Source organism: Xyrauchen texanus, chromosome 6 (assembly GCF_025860055.1).
Source record: "Xyrauchen texanus isolate HMW12.3.18 chromosome 6, RBS_HiC_50CHRs, whole genome shotgun sequence".
In the NCBI taxonomy this organism is placed as follows: Eukaryota; Metazoa; Chordata; class Actinopteri; order Cypriniformes; family Catostomidae; genus Xyrauchen; species Xyrauchen texanus.
This window is the reverse complement of record NC_068281.1, coordinates 8,398,977-8,409,550: the sequence shown is the minus strand read 5'-3', so window position 1 is coordinate 8,409,550 and position 10,574 is coordinate 8,398,977.

Here is a 10,574-nt window from a genome sequence, read left to right as displayed (position 1 = left end):
CAATCCTCTGAAGGCGTGCATCTGTTTTCACACATCTGATGGTAAAGTGAGATTATACATTAGCTTTGCATGTGCATTCTCAGAAAATATAGTTTCTATAGTACATAGCAAAGATTCTATAGAAGTTTCTATAGACGTTATAGGATAGGGCCAATTTTTTGACCTCTTAAGACCCTGATGTACCTGCTGGAGCCAGTTTTGTTTTGCCCACGGGCCTGCGTTCTGTGCTTCCTCTCTGAAGGATACCTGCCATTCAGGTAATCAGTCCTCTTGCGCATATGAGGGAGGTGACCAAGGCTCTCTTCCAGCGCCCTCTTGAGGCGAGATACCTCATATTGCAATGCCAGGATAACCTCACTACTGAGAACAGAACAGAAGCAAAATGTGATGAGCAGGCCTACCTAAAAAAATAACCATGTAGTTTCTAACATTTCACAATTTACAATTACCAATCAACTGATTTTGCATACTTGTGACATGAACAATGTGAAGGCGAGTGTGTGTCTCTAACAGGTTTCTCATTTGCAGAAAGGCTCTTCCCAAGCTGAACAGTCCCTCCTCTTTGGTCATGAATGGGAATGGCGCTACCTACAGGGAATCTGTGTATCTCTGTGTTGCATTGTGAGGTAGGAGCACATTACAGTCTATTGCACATTACAAACAAGTTGTAAAAGTGTATATAACAAGTGAACAAATGGAAGAATTAATAAATTAGGGTTATGATGGCATCTACAGTACTATGTATATATAATATATAAAATATGTGCATAAATTCTAAAATTTTTGTTTATCTTTACCTCTGACCAATGCTGTTGCGTCTTCCTGCTTTGGTGCATTCTGGGTAATGTAGTTGATTTTTGTGTCTACAGCTGTTGTGTCCAGCGGTACGTATTCCATATTCACTGTGGGCTGCACAGGTAGTATCGCCATAGTAATGGTTGTTCGTGCATTGGAGTGAGAGCCTTTGCTGTCTGAACCGCTCATACTGGCCACACTGTTGACATCATTGGACAGTGTGGAACTGAAGAGAGGGGGTCAGATAAAAAAAAATGGTAAATGTTTTGCTGAAATGTCAGTTTATTGTGTATTTTTCATTTAAAAGAAAAAGCTTATGACAAACAAGCTGCATGAATGAGAATAAGTTTCCTTACTTCCCTTATTTACTTATCTTTTAGCAATCCCAGATGTGTATGACATTCCTGCTTCAGCAAAAGATTTTTACAAGCAGATTTCTGCTCAGTTTGTCTATACAGTGCATGTAAATGGATTCCATCAGTCTGTTGGCTGTTAAAAGCACATTTAGGCAGCATAAATGTAATCCACATGACTCCAGTCAATCAATTAATGTCTTCTGTATCAAACCGATAGGTTGGTATAAGAAACAAATTGATAATGAAAACATTTCTAAATTTAAATCATTGCTTCCGCCCAGCTCTTTATTTCTGTTTGAAATGACCTAACTCTCACGTGATGTTCATTCCTCTGTTGTATACAAAGCACGTGCTTCCGACTTCTTCGTGAACGCACCATTGTACTTACATCACTGATGCTTCGACTGCTGACAGGAAGCAAAATTTTAAAGTTAATACCTTTTAATTATCAATTAGTTTTTTACACAAACCTAGCAATTTGCTTCAGAAGACATTAATTGATCGACTGGAGTCCTGTGGATTACTTTTATGCTGCCTAAATATGCCTCTTGGTCCCTCAAACAGCCAGAAGCCTGATGGCACCCATTTACATGCATTTATGTACAATCTGAGTTGAAATCTGCTTATTAAAATCTTCACTTTGGTTCTGATGAAGAAGGAAAGTCATAAACATCTTGGTTCATATTAGACGTAATAACTGTTGCATTGTTTCTGTACCATTTAACTATTATTAATTTTAAGCATGTTTCAGTTCCTTGGCATTTATGTTCAGTTTCAGATGGTTTACTGAGGCTAAAGCTCCAGCCAAAGAGCGAGCGAATTTCTCTTTTTCTTGTTAATATAATTGTTTGATTCTCATTGATGCGTGCCTGATTCGCTGTGTATTCAGAGGCGCTCTGCTCATAGACCATGTGCTTGCAGAGTGCTCACTGTTTCTGCTATTTCAGTGATCTTAAAATAGTTTGCAACTGCAAGAACAGTGTCATCGGTGACAACACTGCAAATGATCTCAATCCATCTCAAGAGGTGCTTTAAGTTTAGTTCGCTTGATTTCCACAGAGCAGTTCACATTTACACACATTGTGAATGCAATATTGCTTAATTCCAAACATTTGCGGTTGAATCCATAACCATACAAACTTAGTAAATGGCATGCAACGATATTAATGAATTATCATGTGTGTCATCATAATTCACTACAACTTCAGAAGTGGTGTTTTATATACCTTTATTAATAACCAAACAAGCTGGTAAAAAAAAATCAAAAGTGGCTTGTGAAATTGGGCATTTACAGCCACTGTGTTAGTTATGAAAACAGTTATTTAGACTAGTCGACTCCAAAAGTTTCATTTAAACATCAGTGAAATTAGTTGTTCCGCACAACCTTAATATATATATATATATATGTATATACACACAGTATATATCATTTGCAATGTCACTTGGTCCACTCAGGCCCACAACCCCCCTGATTTATCGCTTAAGTTAATAGACCACTCAAACAAACAAAGACAAAACCTACATTTTACGCAGTTTTCATTCTGTGCTATATTAACTCATATAGTCTGTCAATGCTATGCTGAATAATTGCCATCACAAACTTGTATGGAATGTGTTCCATGTAATAAAGCTCCATCACAATGAAGCCACTGTGTGTTAGGGGCCATTTGAGAAACCAGCCACGTGTTCCATTCTCTCTGAGAGAGTGTGTGTGTGGGGGGGTATTTGAGCTTCTCTGAATTGGTTTATGTGTGAAAGTGCGTGTACTTCTCAGCTTTGAAGGATCGTGCATGTATGAGTGTTTTTACCTCAAAGGATTAAGTGGTATCTCGGTGAGTCCGGTGTTTGGCCGGCTCAGGTCAGAGCTGCCAAACCCACTGTCAGTCTCGGGACTCAAAAATCTCTGAAGTAACAAACAAAACTTTTTTAAAACAAATCTTTTCTGTCATTCTGGAACAGCCCACAGATGTGCCAGAAAAAGCCCTCTAACAAAAACAGTGTTATCATGTTAAAGATCAGTAATTATTCAATGATGAATCTTTGATCTTTTCTATCTGGAATGTTACATTTTGTTACAGTTTTTAATCTGCACCAGTGTGTTTGTTACCTGTTTCGTGTCTGTGATTGGCTGAGGAGAGTTCTCAACAGGTGGTCTTATGTAATTAACTCTTATAGAAGAAAAGGAGGCTTCACTAGGTCTGATATTGTCCTCATACCTGACAGAGAGATGACAGCAAAAAAAAAGAAGAAAAAAAAGCAGTGACAAAAACAAAAGTTTATATTTGTAAAAATTGTATTTGTAAATTTCATATAGACAGGAATCCTCTATTGTTGTTTTGCATTAGTGCCAAAAAGTCTTAACATTACCCCTTCAAAAAAGTACTGTGGTGGTACCATGGTGCAGTAATGGTATCAGATGGTAATACCATTGCACTTTAGTATGATTACCATATTTATATACTTTGGTATTTACGTGGTACTCAGGTACTTTAGAGAATACAATGATATTGTCCAAAAACCATTACATGACCATGTGAGCATGTCAACAAAAACATGGTCATAAATTAGTGTTGGATGTAATCTGATTAGTTTTTAGTAAAAAAAGTAGTGTTGCACATTATATAATAAATTCTTGTAAACAGATTACAATTATTGACTTTCAATTAAGTAAATTACTTTTGACTGACTTTCAATAAAGCACATTACTTGGGTTACACAAATTTGTAAAATAATATTATTTATGTAGAGTACATTTACAGCTTGAATTATATTAATATATAAATCTTTGTGCGTTTCTGTGACAGCTAAATTAAGGGCGTGTAACCCTTAACGAGTCACTGAACCTGTTTCCATGCACACCAATACGCTGTTAAATCCCAAAAATCATCTTATTAAAAACATCAGAAAAGCAAGAAAACCATGTTTACATGAGATTTGAAGTAATCAAGTTATTCTCTGCTTTTGCCAACAAACCGTGAAGAGGTATGTGCTTGTATGCATTGGATAAGCCAGTAAGAACACGGTAAAGGTGTTTACATGCAATGTGAAATCAGAGTAATGGGCAAAAATCAACCAGAAGATCGATCATTTATTCTTAAGTGGTTTATGACGTTCACTGATAAAGCAAAGACGTTTCATGCATTTACCTGACAGATCTCTTTGTCAGCTTATTAGGCAACAGCTTAAAAGTAACTTAAATGTAATGTAGTAATGTGATTACGTCATGTGATTTAAGAAGTGCAAGTAATTCATAATTTGTAGTGAATTACTATTTTTAAGTAACTTGCCCAACACTGGTTGTAAATTGATACTTTTTGGTACTGTTAGTATAGCACTAACAGCCTGAGCATGCAACAGAAATCACTGAATATACTGTATCTTCATCACAAAATAATGCTAGGCCAGAGAGCAATAACTCTCAAAAGTTGTTAAAAGTATAAAAAAGATTATAATATCTGAAAGCTGTTTCTAATCATCAACCTTTGATCTGTCATCATTGCTTGTAAAATACAGTACCACACTTATGTCATAATGTTTTTGTTTTTTTTTACATTTGAACATGCTGCTCTAATTATGAATATACTGTATCACTACCACACTACAGTGCATGCTATGGAAAGAACTTAAATCCATCAGTAAATACTGACCTATCATGTGTCAACTGCTGCTTTAATGAAGTTGAGTTGGACTGTTGTGCCAGGATGCCCTCATAGTGCTGTTCCTCTCCTGTTAGCATCAGTCGGCCCTGCTCGTCCTCATTGGCAGTGCCAGGTGTTTCAGTGGAAAGGGTGGAATACCTCAGGAGGGCAGAGGAAGGGACAGAAAAACAAACGGAGGGGAATAAGTGTTTCCGTAATGAAAGTGATATTCCCATGTCCCTCCTATCTGCCTGTAACCTGATCAACCATGTGTACTAACTATCATGATACACCCTCTCCTCTTACGAACCACATCAGTGATCATTCTGAGATGAAGTAAACCAGGACCTGGGGCACAACATTTTGAGTTCGGTGGATGTTTGTCCCAAACATTAAAGGGATAGTTCACCCAAAAATTAAAATTCTCTCATCATTTACTCACCCTCATGCCATCCCAGACAGGCCAAATTGATACCCTATGCAGAGTTCCGGGGATTCAAATTCTTCATGCATATTGCCCTCTACTGGGCAGGGAAAATAATTTCAAACAAAAATTGTTTAAATATTGATTTGTTTCTCACCCACACCTATTATATCTTACTATACCTTCTGAAAATGTGGATTAAAACACTGGAGACATATGGATTACTTTTAGGATGCCTTTATGCGCTTTTTGGAGCATCAAAATTTTGCCACCCATTCACATGCATTGTATGGACCTACAGAGCCGAAATATTCTTCTAAAAATCATAATTTATGTTCTACAGAAGAAAGACATACACATCTGGGATGGAATGAGGGTGAGTAAATGATGAGAACGTTTTATTTTTGGGTGAACTATACCTTTAAAACTATTTTATCAAGTAGCATTAACCTCAAAATGTTTTTTCCTGTTTAACAACAAAGAATTTATCTAGCGGAGTTATGTGGCCATTTTTGTCCTTTTTGGACTTTCATTGTGTGAAAAAGAGCACCTTGGACATTCTCCCAAATATCTCTGTTTGTGTTCCCCGGAAGAAAATCGTGTCTCGTTAGAGTAGATGATAAAAGAATGACAATTTTTGGTTGAATTATCCCTTACAGTCCAGTCACTATATGGATTGCTTTCAAGCTAAAAACATACAGTATATAGTGAAAACGACCTTAACAAACCTGAGCAAAAATGACCATAATAAGGACTACAAATCCTGCTCATGTTAGAAAAGAAGAGCTTGGTACTTTCTTAGCACATCCAAATAAAATGGAATTTAATTTTTATTATACTCCAGAATGGAATGTGTTTCACCATGAAATGAGACCATGTGGTTTGGATGACTATGGGTGTTGGATTGGCAAAAACATAAAATGTGGCTGTACTGTAGATGGAAGCTTCTTTCTGCTTGGTGCTCCTCATAAGCCACTTCAAAATCCTCCTCAATATTGTTCTCTTCCATGTTTTGTCCAACTGCAGAGATGCAGATGACTGACTCCTGCAACATGACATACGTTTCATTCAATTCCAGTACACTCAAAACCTACCACACACTAATTGGCATGGCCATTCACCTCTCATGTTACATAGCAAAACAAGGCATGCAATCGGATATGTGACAAACAACAATAACAGCTTCACTGGGTGTCCATGTGGGGGACATAACATGAATAATTTCAGACTCTGAAAAGAAGAAAAAAAGTGAAAAAATTTGTTTAAAGGTACAGTACAGAATTATGGCCTCTTTATTGACATATGTGGTTGAAACATACATTTGCAAGTTACTTGCAGAAGAATGTTGCATTAGTTTTTTTGCTAGTGGCTTAGGGCAAGGCAAAAACACTTTAGATCATGGATTTTTACTTCCACATAAATGGTATTTTGTTCATTTCCAATGGAAAATTAAACGAGAAATCCTCCATAGTGTATCTTTAAGCAGAATTGTATAAACTCACCCTGTCACTCTGCTTGTATATTGTAATGGAGATTGGATGTTATATGTGTCTCAAACACTAAAAATAGATATAACTCACTTGAGAATGAGACACATGATAGCATTTCATCCTGTATTTAATGAAATGTCCAAAAAATGAGCACTACCTCCTCCACATACAGTACATGAAGATGAGTGGGGAATATTATAAAGGCATTTCAACAAATAAGGTTACAGGAACATATTTATTTAATCATGTTAATTCAAATGAGGTCTTTTATACCTGGAGAGAACTATATGTAACCTTACATATGCGTTAGCATCCCCATTATAATTTTTCAATTAAATACACAAATTTATTCACACGAGAAGTCTTGTTACATAATATGTTAAAACGCCCTTAAATGGTTCACTTTATTGTCACCCAAAGGCCCGTGATTACATAAAACTTGTGTTCATGGATTATTGTGTGTGTGTTACCTCATGCAGCAATGGATGGGAAGATGAAAGAAGGATATCCTTACAAGGTGAAGGAGAGGGAGTGGAGGTTAATGGAGGAGGATAGAAAAGATAGCAGATGTTTTTGTCGATCTGTTCTTTTATGTCCTCCAGGTGCATGCCAATCCTGAAAATCTGCCCCTCCACCTCCCTTAAACACAAAGGTGAAGACATGTCACATCCTTTGAAATCTGAAATGACACCTGCAGGACCCTGCAACAGTGGCGGACTGGGAAGAGAAATCGGCCCTGGATTTTACATAGACACATAAACAGCCCAAAAGTTGTTGAGCCGGGGGCGGAGTGTCTCACTGTCCTTTTCTGCTTATCGCAGCCCCCTTCGTCATATCACAGTGCGGTTTTGCAACCCTCTTCAGTCAGTCACGGCCAGCTAATTGCCGTCTGTTCTGACCCGTTTGGTGGTAGGTCCACCGGGAAAAGTCCCGGTTCTCCCTATGCCCAGTCCGCCCCTGCCCATTGCCCATTGATTATATAAATAAAATGATACATTTATTGTGTAAGTACATGATGTTCTGCAAAATTCTCACAAGATTCACATTTGAATATGGGTAGGGTTAGAGAAAAGGGGTAGGGGTTAGGGTAAGAATGGGGTCAGGTTTATAGTTAGTCGTAATGTTAACAGTGTAACTACAGATGCAATTAAATGCAAGTACTTTAAATATAAGTTCTATGCAACAACACATATGTACATAATAAGTACATTGTAGTAAATGCTTAAGTACATATTAGAGAAAGACAAATCTAATATAAAATGGTCCCGCTCACTGATTTCCCCATTTGGATGTTATATCTGGAGATCAGGATGTGTCAGGCAGTAGTAATATATTCAAGCCCAGTGAGATGCTTACCTGTCTGGGTCAAACTCTCCTGTATTTCTGGCTAGACCCATGTAGTTCTGCATCTCCAAAGCCCGATGCTCCTCCCTCTTTGTGAGGTAATTTCTCTCCAGCTGATCTTGAGCTTCCATCATGCTTTTCAGCACCTGCAGAAAAATTCAACATGCATGATGAAAATACCCTGACAAAAAGTTATAAAGAGAAATTCATGATAAATCCATGACACAAATAGCTACCATTTGTTGCTCTTCCACATTCATTGACATTGTGCTCACATGTGTTTTGAAATCATCCACCTGCTCAAAAGAGGAAGAACAGATGCATCTAAATAGTTCTGCAACAACTAAATCAGCTGAAACATAAAGTGGATGTTAAAGAAAGCTAAAAACATAACAGGTAAAACACTGATGTAAGCAAAAAGTTGTGACTGTTCTTGATTCTGCCAACTTGCAGTGTACCAACTTTGTCTGTACCTTCTGCATAAATGAGCTGATGATGTCTCTGAGCTCAGAGGTCAGTCTCTCACCATCTGTTGGGCTCTGTGGTTCAGTCTGCACAGGTAAAGAGTCCTGCATCTGACTGAACTGCTCCTCACTTGGACCTACTGTACAGAAAGCACAGGCATGAAGACACAGGGAAAAGTACAGTTGTCTAAACACAATTTATGCATAATCACTTCTTTCTAAGGCTTGGGTTAAGTGCTTGTGACAAAAGCCACGTTTCCACTGTTGGGCCAAATGAGGGCATGCTAGTGCCAGTTGTGTTCCCAATGTCACTTCCGGGGCTTCATCATGCCTCCTCGGGGCCAATGGCCAAGCGCCTTTATCCTGCCAATTACCTATGAGCCAAGGAAGGTCAACTATGTATTGAGGCAGGGTCAATGTCAAAGATGGAGTTTGGCTGAGTCAGGTCTTACTTTCCACTAAGCAAAGACCAAAATAATAATAATAAAAAATGGTAGCTTCAGTCTCCACCATACTCTTTTCGAGGGCTAGCTAGTCTCCATAGTTTTATACAGCCCAGCTTCCCTCTTGCTCATGAAATGGCCAGGGTGTGTGCCGTTGGCACCAGGGTGTATTAAGGGTAGCTTTTAGGGCAACGCTGTGGGGCTATTGGCTCAATGGTGGGAATGCAGATGTTTAGATGACATTTGAAATCATGGGATTATCCTCTTCTTATTTCAGTTGCACAATTTGGATAAGACAGTTAGATTATTAGTGAAGGTGTCTGCATGCAATGCAAAATCAGAGCAATTGAAAAAAATCAACCTGTGTTGATTAGTTTATGCTAACTTTAACCCTGATAAAGAAATGCAGTTTAAGGTGTTTCCATTACCTTAATGTGTAATAAAATAACACATTATAAATATGTTGTATCCAGAGGATCAATACTCACATGTAAATATAGATTCTAACATTTTTACTAAACTAGTGATTTTATTATTTATTTACCATAAAAACTATTATGTTTCATGAGTTTTAAACTGTCAAAAAATTAAATAAAGTATATCAGAAATATTTTCGTATGACTGGATCTATTTCTCTATTTTTGTCTGTCTCTAGGTGTAACTTTGTCACACTTGCCGGAAATGTAGCCGATTGCTTCCGCGTTGCATTGCACATTGCTGCTAAATTTCACAATTCTCCAAATTAGCAGAATGTATCAATGAAATCAAAGATTGTATGACCTGAAATTTCCTTCTACTCAATTCCAACAAAACAGAGATACTAATTATTAGACCAAAAACCTAAAAAAATAAGCAGATCAAACATCAAATGACTCTCGGTGGATGTACTGTTACGTCGCCTTCTACAGCAAAGAACTTAGCCAATAAATAATCTTCAGTTGGATCAAAATGCAGCAGCCAGAGTACTGACTAGAACCAAGAAATATGATCATATTATCCCCATTTTATCGTCATTACATTTGCTACCTGTTAAATTTCATATTCATTTAAAAATTCTGTTAACTACCTACTAAGCTTTGAATGGCCGCACTATTTAAGTGACCTTCTATTACGCTATATTCCATCACGTTCATTATGATCAGGATCACCGAAATGACCTGCCAGTTGAACAATATTTCAATAAAACCTTGGTCTAAGGATGGATTACTTTGTGTAATTGTCAATTGATTACTCATTGTCAACCAAAGCCTTCATCAGCCAGCTAACAAACGACTACATAACATTACCATTAATCTTACAGTTTGAACAAAATCTTTGTTTAAACACTGGCCCTTAACAATTAGTTTACTAATTTTAAACCTTGACTTGCACACCAAAGCTAATATTGGCATTTATTCATGCTGTTTAGCCAGACTGGCCCCCAACTGGCCTGGTTTCTCCCAAGGTTATTTTTCCCCATTAACCAACATCTTATGGAGATTTGCGTTCCTTGCCACAGTTGCAAGCCGCTCACTGGGGTTCTAAATACAATTATTATTTACTTATTTACTTAATTATTTATTTTTATACACAATTTACAATCATATTTTTATCAACCTGCACAATGATGACTCCAAGACT